Raw genomic sequence first — 12014 nt, forward strand, 5'->3', positions numbered from 1 at the left:
CGAACATTTCATCACGTCATCGTTCATCACAACCCGTCACTGTCCCGTCACGTCCGAGGCGTCACGTCCCAGACGTGTCGTTCCCTACTTGACAAGTGGCTATCCTATAACAATTATCATCGTCGTCCTAAGCAGAGGAATTGATAGGAGAAGACGGCACTACAACAAGTAATAACACTGAAATGTAATGGTGGGGGAAGACAAGAGGATACCTAATTGACAGAGTCCACGGCAAGATGTTCCCCTATGGTGAAACCACAGACGACGACGAGGCACCAAAGTCAGTGAATCCCCGGTGAAGAGGAACCAGAATGCTGGGGAAGGGCCGAGGCGCTTGGGTGGTGGAGGGCTTGGTGCAGGTGCGACGGGCCGACACGCGTACGGAGTGGTTCGCGGGCGTTCGGCTGACCGAGGCACGGGCGCGCGGTGGAGTGCGGAGCGTGTAGGGGCCTGGGGCATGCGGACCGCAGGTGCACAGGGCGCGCACGCGGGCGCAAGTTTTGGGCGCGCGCCTGAGAGCCGGCACTCGGCGGAGAGGAAGCCATGAGGCAGCGAGGTGGGGTGTGCGACGGAGATCCGGCACGCGGGCGAGGGGCGGCTATGAGATGATGGGCCGGTCGGCCAGGTGGAGAGATGGCAGAGAGGGGGGGTGCGGGCGTCGGCGTTGTTGGCGGTGGCGGCAGAACAAGAATCCTGGGTTTCTTGAAAGTAACCGCTCAAGAACTCCGAGAGGGGAATGGCAGGGCTTGAATCTTGGAGGATCTTGTTGGTACGAAGGTCTGCTCCCAAAGGGGGGGAAATGATGATGATGGCGGGTGTCATCAACATGTCCTCGGAGTGATCTCAACGAGGCAACGAAGATGACAGCAATGTCCAGGTTGCAAATCCGGGATCTTCAAGAAACGTCCTCGAAGTGATCTCGACGAGGAGGCAGCGATGACACCGAAGAATTGCAAAACTGGATTCTTTAAGAACGACCACGTAGTAATCTCAACGAAGGTCGTGTGGCGGTGACTCATGGAGTGGTCTCGACGTGAGGAAGCGGAGGAACCACGTTCCCACTACTCTCTCTAAATTCTATCTAAATCTCTATAACACTAATATAAGGAGAAAACACAAGGTTCAATTCATCAAAGCTTTCTTTCACTTGGGCATGCTATCCCCTAATATAGTGAGGATAGGTGCCAAGTGACGTCGTTTAGAGGAGGAACCGTCGTGAGACGTGGTTCGTCCTCTATTCAACGGTTACAAAGGAAATGAAAACAACATGGACGAGGCCCAAACACCGGCCCAGTCCGTAAGGTCCATAAACAAAAATACAATCAAACAAAATAAAGCGCGAAATAAAATGATACTTACGCGGGCGGGGTGTTTGAACCCCAGTTGGCGAGCATCGGCGTGAGCAGCCCGGTGTGGTTGGACTCATCCCATCCTGGTATCGTCTGGATGGTCTCCCATCAGATATACTCTAGCTTAGATATGGTGATCTCTAACATATGAATATAATATTCTAAATTTTGGAATGAGCGAGAACATGTGGATTGTGAAATTTGCTTCACGCACCTCAACCAAGTTTGGAACATGGTAGACACTCTGCAAGGTGCAGTACCCATCATGTGGTAGTGGATATTTATTAAGATTGTTGTTGATGGAAAAATTAAAAGTTTATCACTAGCTGCATGATAAACTCCACCATTATTATTCTTGCTGTTGAAGAACACTGCGATTATGTAATCTAGGAAATGAATGAAGGTGAATATGATAAGGTGAAACCAAAATAGAACATCAAAGTGTGCAAGCTGCGAGAATCCAATTGTGGACCGAAGCAAGATTCCCTAAGTTGGAATATGATTTTTGATAGAGTGATAAAATATCGTCTTTACTAAGAATGAAGATGCGTGATGCGTGTATAAATCAGAGCCAATGAGAACATAACCACTATCATAATTATTATAATCATTAAAGAAATAAAGAAATGCATGTAGGAATATTCTCCTCAATAAAGAAATGCCTGTGAAATATCTTCTCCATGAAGGGATTTAAGAGAAGTACCTTATGTATGGGGGATGCAGATATATAGATATCGATCAAGAAGGTTATCACTATTTTCTAAACCCATGAACATCTAAAGCATCACCAAAAGGGTGCTGAGAGAGGACCAGTGTACCATGCTAATAAGATTTATCATTTACACAATTCTATGTGGAAGGCTTAAAGTGGCTTCAGCTCTAATTGTTATGAACACTAAAATGATGTGAGATATATTCTTAATGTCTGAAGAAGACAAAAAAAAATATTTCTAGTGTATGGAGAAGATGAAATGAAAATCAAGAGTTATATCAAATTGAGTTTTCAGTGAAGTATAAACTTTTGGAATTGATGGAGGACCATCTCGAGGACGACGCCACGATGATGAAGAACCATCTCGAGGATGACGCGACGGGACGTCGTCAGCCACGCCGAGCAGCTCGCGCCGACGCTCGCCACCCGGGGTTTAAGTACCCCGCATAAGAACTTTTATCTTTTTACTTATGCTCATTTTCATGTGTGTTTATATTTTCGGATTCGTGGACTGGGCCAATGTTGTTGGACCCCCGTCCTCATCGTTTTTACATTTTATGTTTGTATTTTGAATTTGTAAGGAGAGGCCAAACCACGTCTCACTACTGTTCGTCCTCTCGCACGTTCACTTGGCACCCATCCTCACTATATATGGGGATGGCATGCCCAAGGAACACCTTGGAGTCATTGTTGAAAAGTTTATTCACAATTCGTCTCCCCCCTATCGTAGAGAGTAGTGTAGGGGGTTTGGCTAGCCCCACCCCACGTCGAGATCACTCTGTGGGTAGAGCCCACGTCTCTCCCGTCAAGATCACTCCGAGAGAGACGTGTTAAAGCGCACCGTCGAGATCACACCGGTGCGAGGAAAGAGTTTCAAGAAGCCGCCGCCATCAAGAATCGAAAGAGGCCTTCGTCGAGATTACTCCGGGGATCTTGGGAGATTCAAGAAGCGTCGCCAACATGCCATCAACCGGGGAAATCTGCTCCGCCGAGGGAGCACACCCCAGATCCATCAAGAACTCCTCTTTCTTGGAGGGTTCTTGGTTGTTACAGTTCAAGAAAGCCATTTCTTGGTACCTTTTCCCACCTCCACCATCCATTCCCCTTCCCATCGCGTTCTTGATCCCTTCTACCACGTTCTTGATCCATTTCCCCGCGTTCTTGATCCCTTCTTCCACGTTCTTGATCCATTTCCCCGCGTTCTTGATCCCCTCCTCCCACGTTCTTGATCCATTTCCCCGCGTTCTTGATCCCTTCTTCCGCGTTCTTGAACCCTTCTTCCACGTTCTTGATCCCTTCTTCCACGTTCTTGATCCATTTCCCCGCGTTCTTGATCCCTTCCTCCCACGATCTTGGCCATTTCTCCCCCCCCCCCTTCCCCCACGTTCTTGAATTCTTGAAATCTTAAAACCTCAACCTTCCGCCCTCACTTTCTTGATCCGTCATCCACCCCTCGTTCTTGAATTCTTGAAATCTTGAATCCTCAACCCTCCGCCCTCTCTTTCTTGATCTACCACCATTCTTCCCTTCCATTTCATGGATTCCCGTCACCCCTTCTTGGTCGCCCTACCCGGCCAACATCACCATTCCGCCCCCCCCACTAGTCCAATCACTACCGCCTTCGCCCCCCTCGTTGCCACGCATCTCCCCGCCGAGACCCCGCATTCGCGTGGGCGTTCACACGCCCGCCCAGCGCCCGCACGCGGCGGCCACCTCTGCGTGCTCGCCGGCCTGCCCGTGCGCGCTCCTCACGCCCTTGCCGGCCGCACGCCCGCCCACTATGCACCATCAACCCTGCCCGCCATAGTCATCCCGCGTCCGCTGACCATGCCGCTGGGAGTCAACCGCATCTAGATCGTCGTCTCCAACGATTCGTCCGCATCTCGTTATCAGTCGGGACGATTCTCTACGCCGTGGACTAAGCGACCCAAAGGTCAGTCTCGTCTTCCCTCCATATTTACAGCATTATTATCTTCTCCAGTCTCGTCACCAGCTATCGCGTCCTCTGCCCAACTTTCCTCTGCACTGATAGGATAGCCACCATTGTCGAGAGTAGAGAATTCTTGTGGTTGAAAGGATATTCATTTGACTAGGACGCCGAACACTCCAGGGCCGTCATACGCCCCTCACCGCTTAAGCGTCTAGTTGATTTCGCGGGTCATTGGGAGTTTGATCTTAGGATCACTCTTCTCTCGTTGATCGGCACGGCCAACGCCGTTATCCGTCGATTCCCTTACTGCTCATTCACCATTTTCTCATTACTTGAATTACATCTCACATCATTCGCATCATAATTCCTGTGACGTAATACGAGCCGATCGATCCCGGCCGGCAGTCGTGTTACATCAGGAACTCTACATTTGGAGGCACATTTATATATTATATAGAAGTATAAACTTTTGGAAAAATCCCAAGTAGGTCAACTTTAAACTTGACAATAAGAGCTGAGTACATCAATGTGGCTCAAACCCAATCAGATTTTTAATGACAACAATTGTCAATAAAATTAAAGGCCACCTGTTAATGACACCAATTCAGTCCTTGCTTTTAATGATAATAATTGTCAAATTTTTCCATAAACTTCAAGGCCACCTGTTAGTAAGTAATTAAAGTTTAATTAAACTTGAATTTCAATGCAATTGTTTTCAGTAACTTGATTTAGTTTCTACCATGATGGTGTTCCTTAAAAAAACTACGGAGGAGAGAGAAAATTCCACGATCCAAATTTCTACTAAGTCAGATTGAGAAACATGATGGTCTAGGAGCTTGATGGTTAAATGTTTTAAGTGGTTCTGTATTTCTCTTCTCTAATTCCTTTTCCTTTTTTGGGCAAAAAACACGGTGTCAAGGACAGCCAACTCAAGGGTTGTGTCCGTAGACCAATCCAGACGTGCCCTAGACACCACCTAGGGAGGTTTTATAAATTAAGTGAAGTGTTTATAAGAGTTTACAGGTGTGGAGAGAGCGTAGATGTCCCAATTACACCTGATAATTCTCTTCACTTAATAAATAAAACTTCCCCGGGTGGTGTCTAGGGCATGGCTGGATCAATATCTCGCTTCTCTACTTATACCGAGTCTCAGATCAATAAATAGACCAGCCCCGTCTATGAATAAAATTAACATTTGGATCTGGTTCCTAATTAAGATTTAGTGGAGTTATTTTCTCATATAAAAGCTTACTTGGGTACGCTCTTGTTTTTGGATGAGTGAAGGATTGGTGGAGGAGTCAATCTGATCCAGAGTCTTGAAGAGCAGTAACCACTCAGTGCATTAGGCACATGTTGACTAATTTGTTCTTGTTTTCTATCTCTTTTGATGTCATTTTTTGTCTTGTTTCCTATGTTATCGTCTGAATGATAGCCTAGGTTCTCCTTTTCATGCAGATCAACACCAGCTCTACAGCTGAAAAAATCATCTCTCTTTGTTGCCGGCATCAGCTAGTCCACGTCTCTGATTATTATGTTGTTGCAAATCCTTGAGACTTGCCACATTGACATTCCTTTCAAGGTGCCAAGGAGAATAAAATAAACACTATCAGTACCAAGTATGTTGTACTAGTTCCCTCCATTGACCAAAAGTGTACAGAACTGACTGGGGAATTGTACCTTCATCATGACATGTTGTGACACCGCAATAAATGACTCTAAGGAATAAGATCTAGTCCAAAGTAACCTGACATTACAAACATTGTCCATTCCAAAATAACTCAGTATTTCATCAATATTGTCTTATTAAGTTGTAGGTTTTATAAACCCAAGTAAACCTAGTTAATGCGTAACTCAATTTATGGACCCTCAATCGAGTGTTATATGTGTTTGTGGGTGCCATTAATTGGTACTCCAAATTAAAGGGTACATCATTGTTGAATCTCCCAGACACACTGAAGTGGTGTGCCCATCCTTGGCAGTGGTCTTAAACCAGAGTCCTCATTAATGGATGAGGAAGAAAGGCTTTCCAATGTGTTAAGTGTTCCTCATTAACAACACTTAACGGTTGACAACATTCTAATCTAAAAAAAGCACCTCATGGATGGAGGATAAAGTGGATGGAAACAAGAGTGGTGGAGAGAGAGGTTATATTGGAACAAGGGACTGTGATCTAGTGGTAGCGACTTAGTCTTAGGACATTTTATTATAATGAAAGTCATCATGCTAATGGGAGGTGTGGTGTGTCATCAAGCTTTAAATGGTTAAATCTATTTTTGGAGTAATATTCTGATTTTGTGTATTTTTCTGGTATTTTTCACATAGTTTTCTAACATCATACTGTTGAAGAAAATAATTTTGTAAATCAATCAATTTTTTCTATAATTTCCAAACATTGAATTCTGAGAATTATTACTTTTCTCCTTAGCATACGTGTTAATGTTAAGGGATTTTTGGCCACCCTTTTCTGCCCTTCTACGTAACGCCATCTGATTTGATCAAGTAATGACCAATTATATTTTTTTCCAATGATTAGCACAACTAATAATTTTAAAAATATGATTAAGAAATTTTGTAGAGTAAGAAAATATTAAATGTGTGATGATATATCACCGCATCACACATTTAATATTTATTAAATTTATTCATTTCCTGTTACTTTGCATCGGACGAGTCCACTTTTAATTCAGCAGTTGAGGATAAAGCATAATCCTATGTCAATGATTGTAGAAACCATTTTGAAATGTTTACCAATACGAACCCGTTAAGCCTCCAACGCTAAAACCTAATATTTCATCACTCTATATCACCATCTCTCTATCCACATCATGTCATCCTTGTCACTTCATTCCATATTTATTACTCATATTTGTCTTCTCTACTACCCTTTTACATGAATTATCTTAAGATTATTATGTATTAGTTTGTCATCTTCTTACCTTACTGTTATCCTTGTCTCTCTCCATCTTGTATTTTATAAATATTATTTCTAACATTTTTAATCATCGTTTAAAAAATATTAAAAGTGTAATCATTGGTCCATGTGGAGATAATACTTATTAAAAACTAGGCATATTTTTTTCTAGTGTTTTCTATCAATTGATTAATTAAATTACATAACCCAACAATAACAAAAATTAACACCGCACTCTGAGTACCCCGACATTCAGGTCAACTTTCAATTTAAATTCATTTGAGGTATGGATCGACCTCTTTGTTTACGCACTTTTGGCTGGAGGTTTGCAATTATTTACCAATGAGCAGTGTCAACAGACTTGTGGCCGATGGTATCATATCACAAGGTGTCATTTATGGAGTCATCTAAGACAGTTTTCTGGGTGTTGAGTAGGGTGATGACCTTAAGCAATATTTTTAACGCCTAAATAGTATTACTAATGTAGTGCTATGCTTTTGTAGTCATTGTGTAACTATTGAGAAATAAGTGTGGATAGTATGACCAAGTAATTTGCATTTGGTAAGTTCTCATACATAATATAGTCTGTTAGATCATAATATCACCATTACATGTAAGAATCATGCACTATGTAGGGGTCATTAGGTCAACCTCAACATGCGCCTGAACCTAGCAGCGAAGTTTAGTTTATTTACCTCTTTTTCAAGATGAGTAAGTGTACTGACCTTTCTGGCTAAAGACTCCATGAATATTTAAATTTTAAGGAATGAATTGATCCATGATTTTTTATCACCATGATGCATTTTATCGTTTTAATTAAACAAAGATTGAATAGTATATTTTATTTTTTTGGTATCTTGGAGGATTAAAAGCATGACTTTTTCTTTCTAACTAGATTTTTTAAGCATTAATTGCAGCTTTTATAACTGAAATACCAAAAGGACTTATTCACTCTAGAATTATCGTTGGAAAAAATCCATGAGATTCGATAAAAATGGGGACAGAGTGTGACACGTCCCTCTAGAATTATCGGATGTGTGTACAGACCAATGGTAGGCATGCATGATGAACCATATGAAGGGTTCATGTCATGCAGCTCCAACTCTTTCTAAAATTCTCCTCTAAAGGAAATAGAACATGAATGTTATGGTTGTCAAGAGCTCCAATGACCACTTGGCATTTGGACATCCTTAGGGATAAGTACATCCTAACAGTATTGGTGATAAGTGGATCTTTAGAGGCAAATAGGCCCACCAAGGAAATCAAATGCAGCTGTTCGTTGTGATACACTATGTTTGGAAATTGAGGATAGTTTAGTTCCCTCAATTATGGTATACTCTCACAACGGGAAAATCTCATTTTAAGTCAGAAGTAGGGTAGCTCTCATCCTTTTATGAACCTTAATAGTGTCATGGTTGATGGAAATATATGTGGCCAACAATCCAGTCTCACATTCCACATCTTATTCCATGTTCATTAATAGAACATACTTATTATAGTGCATGTGTGATGCTTATAATGAAGTCCATGAATAAATGATCAAACTTGTAAATTATGATGAGATCGTAATACGGAGGTCAGTAGTCTTTAAACATGTGTTCTAAACATTCCTATTTGAAGGATACGCGAGAAGGACATCGACGTATCCAAATAGCATAGCACTATCTAGCCTAACTCATATGATGAGTATGGTTAATCCTGTAGCTATTAGGGTGAAGATACTAATGATAGATAATGGGTGCTCTTTAGTGAAAAGACTGAATTGATCTGTACAAATCCCTTAATGCTATTATAACAAACTGTCAATTAGGTTGATTCACGTCACGGTTTTGTAAGTGGTCCTTAGACCTGACACAGCAAAGATGTCTTGTGGACAGATAGTTGTACTTTGACAATGACCTACGCGTCCCTAATCATGGGATTCTAAATAGTCTTAGTTTGGGGGCATCAAGAAGTTCATAAAGATGATTGAGTGGTCGATTGAGTGGTCGGTATAAAAGATGACAGCTCAAGGAAGGTGATGCGATGAAGTCCTTGGCCAAGACAGTGAAATACCAGAGAAGAATTCTCTAATGATTTTTTAATGCATCAGTACTAACTCGCATGATCAATTAGGGTTTGACAATTGACCATACCCTAAGGCATCCAAGGAGTGTCAAGTGGATGAGGGATTATACATACAGGGTAACTGATGATGAACAGGTTCCATGAGTGAGTCGATACACACTCATTTGTATCTTGTAGGACACGAGGAGTAGCTTGGCACCCCACATGTTGGAGACTCGGACTATCGACTGGGTTAAATTGATCAGACATTAATGAATCTAAATGATAATATAGTTAATTAATTTAGAAGGCCGATAAAGGTTATTGGGCCGCTTGAGTCATTTACTAAACTGATACATGGACCTAGAGGGTCACATACAAATGGTCTCTAGATGTCGGAACATATACTTAAGTTTTGAGGGTTTTATGAAAAACACCCACTTAGTATAAATAGGGGAAGGCCCTGAATGAAATTCACCCACGCCAGAATTTTTCAAGGGTCGTCCCCTTCTCCATTCTCCCCATGAACCCTCTCCATTCCTGATGCGATCGGGATGGCGTAATAATGGCGATAGAGGTTGAACAAGGCTCGTCAATGAGAAAGAGGTGATCCTCTGTGCCGAGGATTGCGTGGATATATCTAGAGGCTACACACTTAAGCAGCTCAACTGGTCTCGCTCTGGGATCCAAGAAATTATGGATGCGATCCATGCAAAGGTATTTAGTTTCAATGGTTCTATCGGTGCCCTTCGATTTCGCAAAAGTCTTCCGCTGCATATTGTTTTGAATTCTTCATCCTGATCTAGGCCACTTGAACCCATCAATGGGAGACTAATATTTGTTCAGCCCAAGATGTTTCTTTCCCAAAAGAAACCACTCGTCCACATGGGGATGGGGTAGAGTTTCAGGAAATAGTTTTGCTCAAAATTGGAGCCAATCATCCTACTGGTCCTCTAATTGGCCTGTGAGAGATATGTTCAATATTGGTCTTTTAGGAATGAGTTGGCTTAGTTCAAGATAGGACTTGATAGACATGTTGATATCATAAAAAATGGTAACCATATCAAACTTGATTATGGTTGATGAGCTGATCAGATAAGAAATGGCCACATCATTCTAAAATAATTCAATGTTTTGTCAAGATTTACATCATCAATTTTTATCTCACCATTATTGACTTCATCAACATCAACTATGGCACTCAAGCGCATCAAAAAATAAAATAGTCAAATGAGAGCTGATCAGCCCAGATTTGGCTAAATCAGAATTTATCAAATTGGCATTAATTGAATTAGTTCAATTTTTAAGTACCTAAGTAGGATGTTAGGTTGGTGTAGTCAATAAGGTTGAATAGATTGGTGGCTTTTGGATCACTTGGGTTGACCCAATTTACACCAACCGAATCATTTAGATTGATCAAATCAAAGTTGATTAGAAATCTACTCCTTGGATTGATGTTTATATGTTTTTAATGATTCTTCAGCATTAGCTAGTGCCATCAATGAGCTCACAAGCATTCCATGTGGCAGATTGTGGCCGCCACACATTGATGATGCTGCTATCTGTGTGCGAGACGGAATGCAATTATGTGGTTAGTTCAATTTATTCGAGGATGATCTAATGATGAGGGAATATCAAAAAGTTCCAAGCAGGTGATGTGATTGCTAGACATTGGAACATTCAATTCTCACATTTAATTTAGTCGATATATCTAGGCCATTAAATTTATTAATGATTATCATTAACTTAACTTCAGACATCAATGCGGATCTTCAAGATTCTGATCATGGATTTGAAATGTTTGAGGAGTCCATAGTAATTGTGAGAACCAATATTAATGCGTTCCACTAGGGACAGATAAGATTGAATCATCAATATCTATATTAAATTCAATATTTTCATCATTTTTACACAGTTAAATGAGCTCAATTATTCCCAAAAAGATCTGCTTAATGCAGCATTATTGTGATTCTTAATTTTCCATCATAATATAGGTGGAACTAGGAGTGGTCCAATTTTTCACTCCTGTCTCTCTACCTTAACAACATTAATGGGGTTGGCTACACATTTCCTGTGGGCTTTTGACACACCTCTCTAGTTAGATCCTGGCTATTCATCATGCTTGAGATCAAACCAGGAGCAAACAAGATGATATCCATCTGTCCCAGTGTACAAAATAGCATCAAATGCTGCTAGGATTGCACTTTCTTGGGGCATTGAGAAGCCCTTTTTAATGATATCCTGGTAGATATGTTCCTAGTGAAACCACAGATGGCCAAGAACTCAGCCACATAGTTTTGAGCATTAAATGCTATTGCTTATCTCAAAATTCTGAGATGTTTTGGGCTTTGCCAATAAGTTCATCGATCATGTTTTGATTTTTTTTTAAGGAAAATCAGATCCAATGTAATATCTGCTTATTGGCAAATGGAACTCCACATCCATGTGATACCACAGAAGGTATCACATGCTGTCTTCATCATATTTGAACTTTTTAGTTAATACTTTTCATAAACCATCTAACTTTTTAGTTAATCCTATTCATAAACCATTTAACTTTTTAGTTAATCCTTTTCATAAACCATCCAACTTTTTAGTTAATCCTTTTCATAAACCATCTAGTAAGGCCTTATTCAACCATACCACAGGAAGAGTGTAGACTGATTGTCTCTCTCCCTTTCTGATTATGCCAAACTCATTAATACTTAACCCAAATTATCATCCGATAGACTAATGAGTAATATTTCTACTTCTGGGAGGGCCTTACATCAGCTGTTTCACTCCTCCAAGAGCAGTTTTATGATGGAACCTTCTATTCCATAAAATATATACATCTTATAAGACACTAAATGAGGTACTTTAAAAAACAGCTGCCAATTAATTACATTGGATGCCTGATATTTCTCTGACCAACTTGGCATCATTAATTTGATGACCTACTCAAAAAGTTGAGAAATAAACTTAGAGGGATGGAAAGGTCAGCTTTTACCCTATGTGACCACATCACACTGATACATTACACACCTTAGTAGTGCACTTGGTAACCCATACTAATCTTGGCGTAAG

The sequence above is a fragment of the Wolffia australiana genome, chromosome 12, assembly GCF_029677425.1.
Source record: "Wolffia australiana isolate 7733 chromosome 12, ASM2967742v1".
Taxonomy (NCBI): domain Eukaryota; kingdom Viridiplantae; phylum Streptophyta; class Magnoliopsida; order Alismatales; family Araceae; genus Wolffia; species Wolffia australiana.